The following is a 10475-nucleotide window of genomic DNA, read 5'->3' as shown; positions in this document are numbered from 1 at the left end:
GCACAGTGTTTGGGAGCAGAGACTGGATGAAGAACATGTCAAGTACCCGGCCAAGGACGCGTACCACAAGCTACGAGATGTACAGGCGGATCGTTGACATGAGGAAGTGCCTTTGTTCTGCCCCAGATGAGGGATCGAGCCACATAGCGGTGGCGGCAGCGTCACAAGAAGTAGATGATTAGATGATTGTTTCTCCTAGTTTAGAATGCATGTAATTGTTTATTGAGGTGTGTGCGAATGTTTTGTATAGTCACTTATGTAATTGGATGTTTATTTTGATTATATATGTTGTTCTTCTATAGACAGAACAAATCACATCGCACAAGGAGTAAACTAGGGAACCCCACGGTGATGATTTCATCAATCGCTAACAATTATATACCAACAAGCCCAGCCAAAAAAAATTATATACCAACAAGCATCTGCGCACAACACACGCGGCTTATTAGCAGCAATCATCTGTGTTATTATCGGTCTTCGCACACATTTGTGATTACAGACCTGTTTGCCATGTATCACACACATCCTGCTAAGTTGAACCGCTTCTATTGTATTGGCTCATCAAAAAATAGTTCATTCGAGTGAACTGTATGCCGTATATTGCACACACACACACCTTGATCTGGCTGACCGTTTTTGTTGTGTTGCCTAATCACAAAAAGTTCATCCGAGTGAACTATATGACGTATATCGCACACACCTTCATCTGGCTGACCATTTCTGTTGCTATTCTCATCGCAAACAGTTCGTATGGATCAACTGTATGCCACGTATTGCACATGCAACTCTAATCTGAATCGTGTTTGATGTCTCCGCCATCGCAAACAATTCGTATCATTTTTGACGATGTTCTTACACCACCGTTTGCAATTAATGCATCGCACACAGTTTCGTCGAAGGGTCTCTGATTGTAGTGTCACGTTAGCATCATCCTGCAGTAGTGTAATCTTCTTTTGCGGTGTGTTTGTTGGGATCCAATAAATTGTGGGTTTATGATCAGATTATTCATTGAAAGTAATTGAGTCTTTACTCTTTACTGAACTTTATTATGCATGATTGTTATAGATTTGTATTTCTCTCTGATTTGGCCAACTAGATTGATTTACCTTCAGTGGGAGGGGTGCTTTTTAATGGGTTCAACCTTGCGGTGTCATCGCCCAGTGACAGAAGGGGTAGTCAGGCACGCATAGTGTTGTTGCCAGTAAGGGTAAAACAACGGGGTTTAATCATATTGCTTGAGTTTACTTTGTCTACATCATGTTATCTTGCTTAAGGCGTTACTCTGTTTGTCATGAACTTAATACCATAGATGCATGCTCGATAGCGGTTGATTGGTGGAGTAATAGTAGTAAATGAAGGCAGGAGTCGGTCTACTTGTCACAGACGTGATGCCTATATACATGATCATTGCCATGAAGACGTCGTAACTATGCACTTTTCTATCAATTGCCCGACAGTAATTTGTTTACCCACCGTATGCTGTGTGTTTCAGAGAGAAGTCTCTAGTGAAAACTATGGCCCTGAGGTCTACTTTTATCATATTATTAAAAAAATATTTTGCTACAATTTTACTCTTTTTATCAGTCTATCACTATCAGAATTAATCCTTATAGGTAATGAGTTCAAGGGGATTGACAACCCTCTTGCCTGCGTTGGGTGCAAGTATTTGCTTTTGTCTGTGTAGGTACTGAAGACGGGAATTTGTGTGGTTCTCCTGTTAGTTCGATAACCTTGGATCTCTCTGAGGGAAATATTTACACTACTGCAGGTTGCTGCTAACGCGACACTACGATCAGAGACCCTTCGACGAAACTGTGTGTGATGCCATAATCGCAAACAGTGGTGTAAAAAACCATCAAAAAAGGTGCAAAACGTTTGGGATGGAGGATGCATCAAACACGGTTCAGATTTTAGTTGCGTGTGTGATTCAGGGCATACAGTTCAGTTCAATTAGCCATTTTCGATGAGGAGGAACAAAAGAAACGGGTAGCCAGATGAAGGTGTGTGCGATGTACAGCATAGGGTTCACTCGGATGAACTGTTTGTGATTAGGCAACACAAAAGAAACGGTCAGCCAGATGAAGGTGTGTGCGATATACGGCATGCGGTTCACTCGGATGAACTGTTTGCGTTGAGACAAGAAAACAGAAATGGTTCAACTTAACAAGACATGTGTGTTGTGCGATGGGATTGCATACAGAACAACAACATATATATACACACTTATAAGGACATGCTTGCATAACCAAATTAAACATCCACTTACATAGGTGGCAACTACAACCATGGCATTTACACACACCAAAGTAAACTATTACATGCATAATTACATAGGTGGCTACTACACACATGACATTTCCACACACCAATAAAGTAAACTATATATTATATGCATGATTAACTAGCATAAATGATCATCTGATCATCATCTACTTCTTGTGACGCTTGCTCTGCTTGTGGCTCGATCCGGGCTCGTCGATTTGGGTAAGGAGGCACTTCCTCATGTCAACGATCCGCCTGTGCATCTTGTAGCATGTGTACACGCTCTTGGCCGCGAACCTGAGGTGAGGTTCATCCAGTTGCCGCATCCAGGCCCTGTGCCAGGATAGGGGGCTTGTTCTCTGGGCATCCTGCTTCATCTTTTCGTAGTAGGGGTGGATGATGGCCGAGGCGAGTTCGACCAGGGGGTCCTTCTTCATGCTGCCCCAGACCCTGTAGTGGTCACGGATTTTGACAAGGTTCTTGCAGGCCAAGCCCGTAACACCGAGCGCTTTTACATCGTCGGTGGTTTCCACCATGGCGAACTTGTAGTCGGTGCTGTTGACAAACCTGTTGAAACGGTCGCCAGGCTCTGTGGCCATCCAGTAGTGGTAGCTGAGGACATGATGGCGCATGCACAACTGGGCGATGGCAACCTTCTGATCTATGCCGGGACGACCGGCGGTGTACTGGAGGTCGATGCCGACCACCTTGTACTTGTCTCCAGCAAGCAACTGCTCAACGCTGTTGATGTAGTCGTCCACCACGGCCGGGTCGATGGTGTACACCACCGAGAGATCCATCTCCCTCGCGTGGGTCTCCACTCTATGCTTGTCGAACTCCATTGGAGCGCCGCTGGACACCCCCTCTCTATGTGTCGTCGTGGGTGTGCTTGTTGTGTTGTGGGGCGCGATCGAAAGGTTGAAGAGACTAAGGTTATAATGGCCGCGGGAATTAAAGGGGAAGCCGGACAACCAGGAATATCGGCAGGCCCTGATGGCAGTTCTAATTTGCAGTGCATAACTCCTGTTGGGGAACGCAGTAATTTCAAAAAAAATCCTACGATCACGCAAGATCTATCTAGGCGATGCATAGCAATGAGAGGGGAGAGTGTTGTCTACGTACCCTCGTAGACCGAAAGCGGAAGCGTTATGACAACGCGGTTGATGTAGTCGTACGTCTTCACGATCCGACCGATCCTAGTACCGAAAGTACGGCACCTCCGCGATCTGCACACGTTCAGCTCGGTGATGTCCCACGAACTCTAGATCCAACTGAGGTCGAGGAAGAGTTTCATCAGCACGACGGTGTGGTGACGGTGATGATGAAAATACCGGCATAGGGCTTCGCCTAAGCACTACAACAATATGACCGAGGTGGAAATCTGTGGAGGGGGGCACCGCACACAGCTAAGACAACTGTCAACTTGTGTGTCTATGGGGTGCCCCCTCCCCCGTATATAAAGGAGTGGAGGAGGGGAGGGCCGTCCATCTCTATGGCGCGCCCAAGGGGGAGTCCTACTCCCAGTGGGAGTAGGTTTCCCCTTTCCCTAGTTGGAGTAGGAGAAGAAGGAAGAGGGAGAAGGAGAGAAGGAAAGGGGGGCCGGCCGCCCACCCAATTCGGATTGGGCTTGGGGGGCGCGCCCTTCACCTGGCCGCCTCCTCCTCTCTCCCACTAAGGCCCATTAATGCCCAATGACACCCCGGGGGGTTCCGGTAACCCCCCGGTACTCCGGTAAATGCCCGAACTCACCCGAAACCATTCCGATGTCCAAACATAGCCTTCCAATATATCGATCTTTATGCCTTGACCATTTCGAGACTCCTCGTCATGTCTGTGATCACATCCGGGACACCGAACTATTTTCAGTACATCAAAACACATAAACTCATAATACCAATCGTCATCGAACGTTAAGCATGCGGACCCTACGGGTTCGAGAACTATGTAGACATGACCGAGACTCATCTCCGATCAATAACCAATAGCGGAACCTGGATGCTCATATTGGTTCCTACATATTCTACGAAGATCTTTATCGGTGAAACCGCATAACAACATACGTTGTTCCCTTTGTCACCGGTATGTTACTTGCCCGAGATTCGATCGTCGGTATCATCATACCTAGTTCAATCTCGTTACCGGCAAGTCTCTTTACTCGGTCCGTAATGCATCATCCCGTAACTAACTCATTAGTCACATTGCTTGCAAGGCTTATAGTGATGTGCTTTACCGATAGGGCCCAGAGATACCTCTCCGACAATCGGAGTGACGAATCCTAATCTCGATCTATGCCAACTCAACAAACACCATCGGAGACACCTGTAGAGCATCTTTATAATCACCTAGTTACGTTGTGACGTTTGATAGCACACTAAGTGTTCCTCCGGTATTCGGGAGTTGCATAATCTCATAGTCATACGAACATGTATAAGTTATGAAGAAAGCGATAGCAATAAACTAAATGATCATAGTGCTAAGCTAACGGATGGGTCAAGTCAATCACATCATTCTCTAATGATGTGATCTCGTTCATCAAATGACAACTCATGTCTATGGTTAGGAAACTTAACCATCTTTGATTAACGAGCTAGTCAAGTAGAGGCATACTAGTGACTCTTTGTTTTGTCTATGTATTCACACATGTACTACGTTTCCGGTTAATACAATTCTAGCATGAATAATAAACATTTATCATGATATAAGGAAATATAAATAACAACTTTATATTGCCTCTAGGGCATATTTCCTGCAGTCTCCCACTTGCACTAGAGTCAATAATCTAGATTACACAGTAATGATTCTAACACCCATGCAGTCTTGGTGCTGATCATGTTTTGCTCGTGAGAGAGGCATACAACGGGTCTGCAATATTCATATTCGTATGTATCTTGCAAATCTCTATGTCTCCCTCCTTGACTTGATCGCGGATGGAATTGAAGCATCTCTTGATGTGCTTGGTTCTCTTGTGAAATCTGGATTCCTTTGCCAAGGCAATTGCACCACTATTATCACAAAAGATTTTCATTGGACCCGATGCACTAGGTATGACACCTAGATCGGATATGAACTCCTTCATCCAGACTCCTTCATTTGCTGCTTCCGAAGTAGCTATGTACTCCGCTTCACACGTAGATCCCGCCATGACGCTCTGCTTGGAACTGCACCAACTGACAGCTCCACCATTCAATAAAAATACGTATCCGGTTTGTGACTTAGAGTCATCCGGATCAGTGTCAAAGCTTGCATCAACGTAACCGTTTACGATGAGCTCTTTGTCACCTCCATAAACGAGAAACATATCCTTAGTCCTTTTCAGGTATTTCAGGATGTTCTTGACCATTGTCCAGTGATCCACTCCTAGATTACTTTGGTACCTCCCTGCTAAACTAATAGCAAGGCACACATCAGGTCTGGTACACAGCATTGCATACATGATAGAACCTATGGCAGAAGCATAGGGAATGACTTTCATTTTCTCTCTATCTTCTGCAGTGGTCGGGCATTGAGTCTGACTCAACTTCACACCTTGTAACACAGGCAAGACCCCTTTCTTTGCTTGATCCATTTTGAACTTCTTCAAAACTTTATCAAGGTATGTGCTTTGTGAAAGTCCAATTAAGCGTCTTGATCTATCTCTATAGATCTTGATACCTAATATATAAGTAGCTTCACCGAGTTCTTTCATTGAAAAATTCTTATTCAAGTATCCTTTTATGCTATTCAGAAATTCAGTATCATTTCCGATCAATAATATGTCATCCACATATAATATCAGAAATGCTACAGAGCTCCCACTCACTTTATTTTAAATACAGGCTTCTCCAAAAGTCTGTATAAAACCATATGCTTTAATCACACTATCAAAGCATATATTCCAAATCCGAGATGCTTGCACCAGTCCATAAATGGATTGCTGGAACTTACACACTTTGTTAGCACCTTTTGGATCGACAAAACCTTCTGGTTGCATCATATACAACTCTTCTTTAAGATATCCATTAAGGAATGCAGTTTTGACATCCATTTGCCAAATTTCATAATCATAAAATGCGGCAATTGCTAACATAATTCGGACAGACTTAAGCATCGCTACGGGTGAGAAGGTCTCATCGTAGTCAACTCCAACTTGTCGAAAACCTTTCGCAACAAGTCGAGCTTTGTAGACTGTAACATTACCGTCAGCGTCAGTCTTCTTCTTGAAGATCCATTTATTCTCTATGGCTTGTCGATCATCGGGCAAGTCAACCAAAGTCCACACTTTGTTCTCATACATGGATCCCATCTCAGATTTCATGGCCTCAAGCCATTTTGCGGAATCTGGGCTCATCATCGCTTCCTCATAGTTCGTAGGTTCATCATGGTCAAGTAACATGGCCTCCAGAACAGGATTACCGTACCACTCTGGTGCGGATCTTACTCTGGTTGACCTACGAGGTTTGGTAGTAACTTGATCAGAAGTTTCATGATAATCATCATTAGCTTCCTCACTAGTTGGTGTAGGAATCACTGGAAGTGACTTCTGTGATGTAATACTTTCCAACTCGGGAGAAGGTACAGTTACCTCATCAAGTTCTACTTTCCTCCCACTCACTTCTTTCGAGAGAAACTCCTTCTCTAGAAAGGATCAATTTTTAACAACGAATATCTTGCCTTCATATCTGTGATAGAAGGTGTACCCAACAGTCTCCTTTGGGTATTCTATGAAGACACATTTCTCTGATTTGGGTTCGAGCTTATCATGTTGAAGCTTTTTCATATAAGCATCGCAGCCCCAAACTTTAAGAAACGACAACTTGGGTTTCTTGCCAAACCACATTTCATAAGGTGTCGTCTCAACGGATTTAGATGGTGCCCTATTTAACGTGAATGCAGCCGTCTCTAAAGCATAACCCCAAAACGATAGCGGTAAATCCGTAAGAGACATCATAGATTGCACCATATCTAATAAAGTACGATTACGACGTTCGGACACACCATTACGCTGTGGTGTTCCGGGTGGCGTGAGTTGCGAAACTATTCCGCATTGTTTCAAATGAAGGCCAAACTCGTAACTCAAATATTCTCCTCCACGATCAGATCGTGGAAATTTTATTTTCTTGTTACGATGATTTTCCACTTCACTCTGAAATTCTTTGAACTTTTCAAAATTTTCAGAGTTATGTTTCATCAAGTAGATATACCCATATCTGCTCAAATCATCTGTGAAGGTCAGAAAATAACAATACCCGCCGCGAGCATCAACACTCATCGGACCGCATACATCAGTATGTATTATTTCCAACAAGTCTATTGCTCGCTCCACTGTTCCGGAGAACTGGGTCTTAGTCATCTTGCCCATGAGGAATGGTTTGTAAGCATCAAGTGATTCCAAAAGCCCATCAGCATGGAGTTTCTTCATGCGCTTTATACCAATATGACCTAAACGGCAGTGCCACAAATAAGTTGCACTATCATTATTAAACTTATATCTTTTGGCTTCGATACTATGAACATGTGTATCACTACTATCAAGATTTAGTAAAAATAGACCACTCATCAAGGGTGCATGACCATCAAAGATATTACTCATATAAATAGAACAACCATTATTCTCTGATTTAAATGAATAACCGTCTCGCATCAAACAAGATCCAGATATAATGTTCATGCTCAACGCTGGCACCAAATAACAAATATTTAGGTCTAAAACTAATCCCGAAGGTAGATGTAGAGGTAGCGTGCCGACGGTGATCACATCGACTTTGGAACCATTTCCCACACGCATCGTCACCTCGTCCTTAGCCAATCTTCGCTTAATCCGTAGCCCCTATTTTGAGTTGCAGATATTAGCAACAGAACCAGTATCAAATACCCAGGCGCTACTGCGAGCATTAGTTAAGTACACATCAATAACATGTATATCAAATATACCTTTCACTTTGCCATCCTTCTTCTCCGCCAAATACTTGGGGCAGTTCCGCTTCCAGTGACCAGTCCCTTTGTAGTAGAAGCACTCAGTCTCAGGCTTAGGTCCAGACTTGGGCTTCTTCACCTGAGCAGCAACTTGTTTGCCATTCTTTTTGAAGTTCCCCTTCTTCCCTTTGCCCTTCTTCTTGAAACTGGTGGTCTTGTTAACCATCAACACTTGATGCTCCTTCTTGATTTCTACCTCCGCAGCCTTTAGCATTGCGAAGAGCTCGGGAATCGTCGTATCCATCCCATGCATATTATAGTTCATCACGAAGCTCTTGTAGCTTGGTGGCAGTGATTGAAGAACTCTGTCAATGACACTATCAACTGGAAGATTAACTCCCAGCTGAGTCAAGTGATTGTGGTACCCAGACATTCTGAGTATATGTTCACTGACAAAACTATTCTCCTCCATTTTGCAGCTATAGAACTTATTGGAGACTTCATATCTCTCAATCCGGGCATTTGCTTGAAATATTAACTTCAACTCCTGGAATATCTCATATGCTCCATGACGTTCAAAATGTCGTTGAAGTCTCGGTTCTAAGCCGTAAAGCATGGCACACTGAACTATCGAGTAGTCATCAGCTTTGCTCTGCCAGACGTTCATAACATCTGGCATTGCTCCTGCAGCGGGTTTGGCACCTAGCGGTGCTTCCAGGACGTAATTCTTCTGTGCAGCAATGAGGATAATCGTCAAGTTACGGACCCAGTCCGTGTAATTGCTACCATCATCTTTCAACTTAGCTTTCTCTAGGAACGCATTAAAATTCAATGGAACAACAGCACAGGCCATTTATCTACAACAACATAGACATGCAAAATACTATCAGGTACTAAGTTCATGATAAATTAAAGTTCAATTAATCATATTACTTAAGAACTCCCATTTAGATAGATATCCCTCTAATCATCTAAGTGATCACGTGATCCATATCAACTAAACCATGCCAAGTCATCACATGAGATGGAGTAGTTTTCAATGGTGAACATCACTATGTTGATCATATCTACTATATGATTCAAGCTCGACCTTTTGGTCTCAATGTTCCGAGGCCATATCTGCATATGCTAGGCTCGTCAAGTTTAACTTGAGTAGTCTGCATGTGCAAAACTGGCTTGCACCCGTTGTATGTGAACGTAGAGCTTATCACACCAGATCATCACGTGGTGTCTCGGCACGACGAACTGTCGCAACGGTGCATACTCAGGGAGAACACTTATACCTTGAAATTTAGTCAGAGATCATCTTATAATGCTACCGCCGAACTAAGCAAAATAAGGTGCATAAAGGATAAACCTCACATGCAATCAATATAAGTGATATGATATGGCCATCGTCATCTTGTGCCTTTGATCTCCATCTCCAAAGCACCGTCATGATCACCATCATCACTGGCTTGACACCTTGATCTCCATCGAAGCATCGTTGTCGTCTCGCCAACTATTGCTTCTACGACTATCACTACCGCTTAGTAATAAAGTAAAGCAATTACATGGCGATTGCATTTCATACAATAAAGCGACAACCATATGGCTCCTGCCAGTTGCCGATAACTCGGTTACAAAACATGATCATCTCATACAACAAATTATATCACATCATGTCTTGACCATATCACATCACAACATGCCCTACAAAAACAAGTTAGACGTCCTCTACTTTGTTGTCGCAAGTTTTACGTGGCTGCTACGGGCTTAGCAAGAACCGTTCTTACCTACACATCAAAACCACAACGATTTTTCATCAAGTTTGCTATTTTAACCTTCAACAAGGACCAGGCGTAGTCACACTCGATTCAACTAAAGTTGGAGAAACAGACACCCACTAGCCACCTGTGTGCGAAGCATGTCGGTAGAACCAGTCGCGCGTAAGCGTACTCGTAATCTCGGTCTGAGCCGCTTCATCCAACAATACCGCCGAATCAAAGTGTGACATGCTGGTAAGCAGTATGACTATTATCGCCCACAACTCTTTGTGTTCTACTCATGCATATAACATCTACGCATAGACCTGGCTCTGATACCACTGTTGGGGAACGCAGTAATTTCAAAAAAATTCCTACGATCACGCAAGATCTATCTAGGTGATGCATAGCAACGAGAGGGGAGAGTGTTGTCTACGTACCCTCATCGACCGAAAGCGGAAGCGTTATGACAACGTACGTCTTCACGATCGAACGATCCTAGTACCGAAAGTACGGCACCTCCGCGATCTGCACACGTTCAGCTCGGTGACGTCCCACAAAATCTAGATCCATCTG

The sequence above is a fragment of the Triticum aestivum genome, chromosome 3D (genome assembly GCF_018294505.1).
Source record: "Triticum aestivum cultivar Chinese Spring chromosome 3D, IWGSC CS RefSeq v2.1, whole genome shotgun sequence".
Taxonomy (NCBI): Eukaryota; Viridiplantae; Streptophyta; class Magnoliopsida; order Poales; family Poaceae; genus Triticum; species Triticum aestivum.
Note: the sequence above shows the minus strand (reverse complement) of the source record.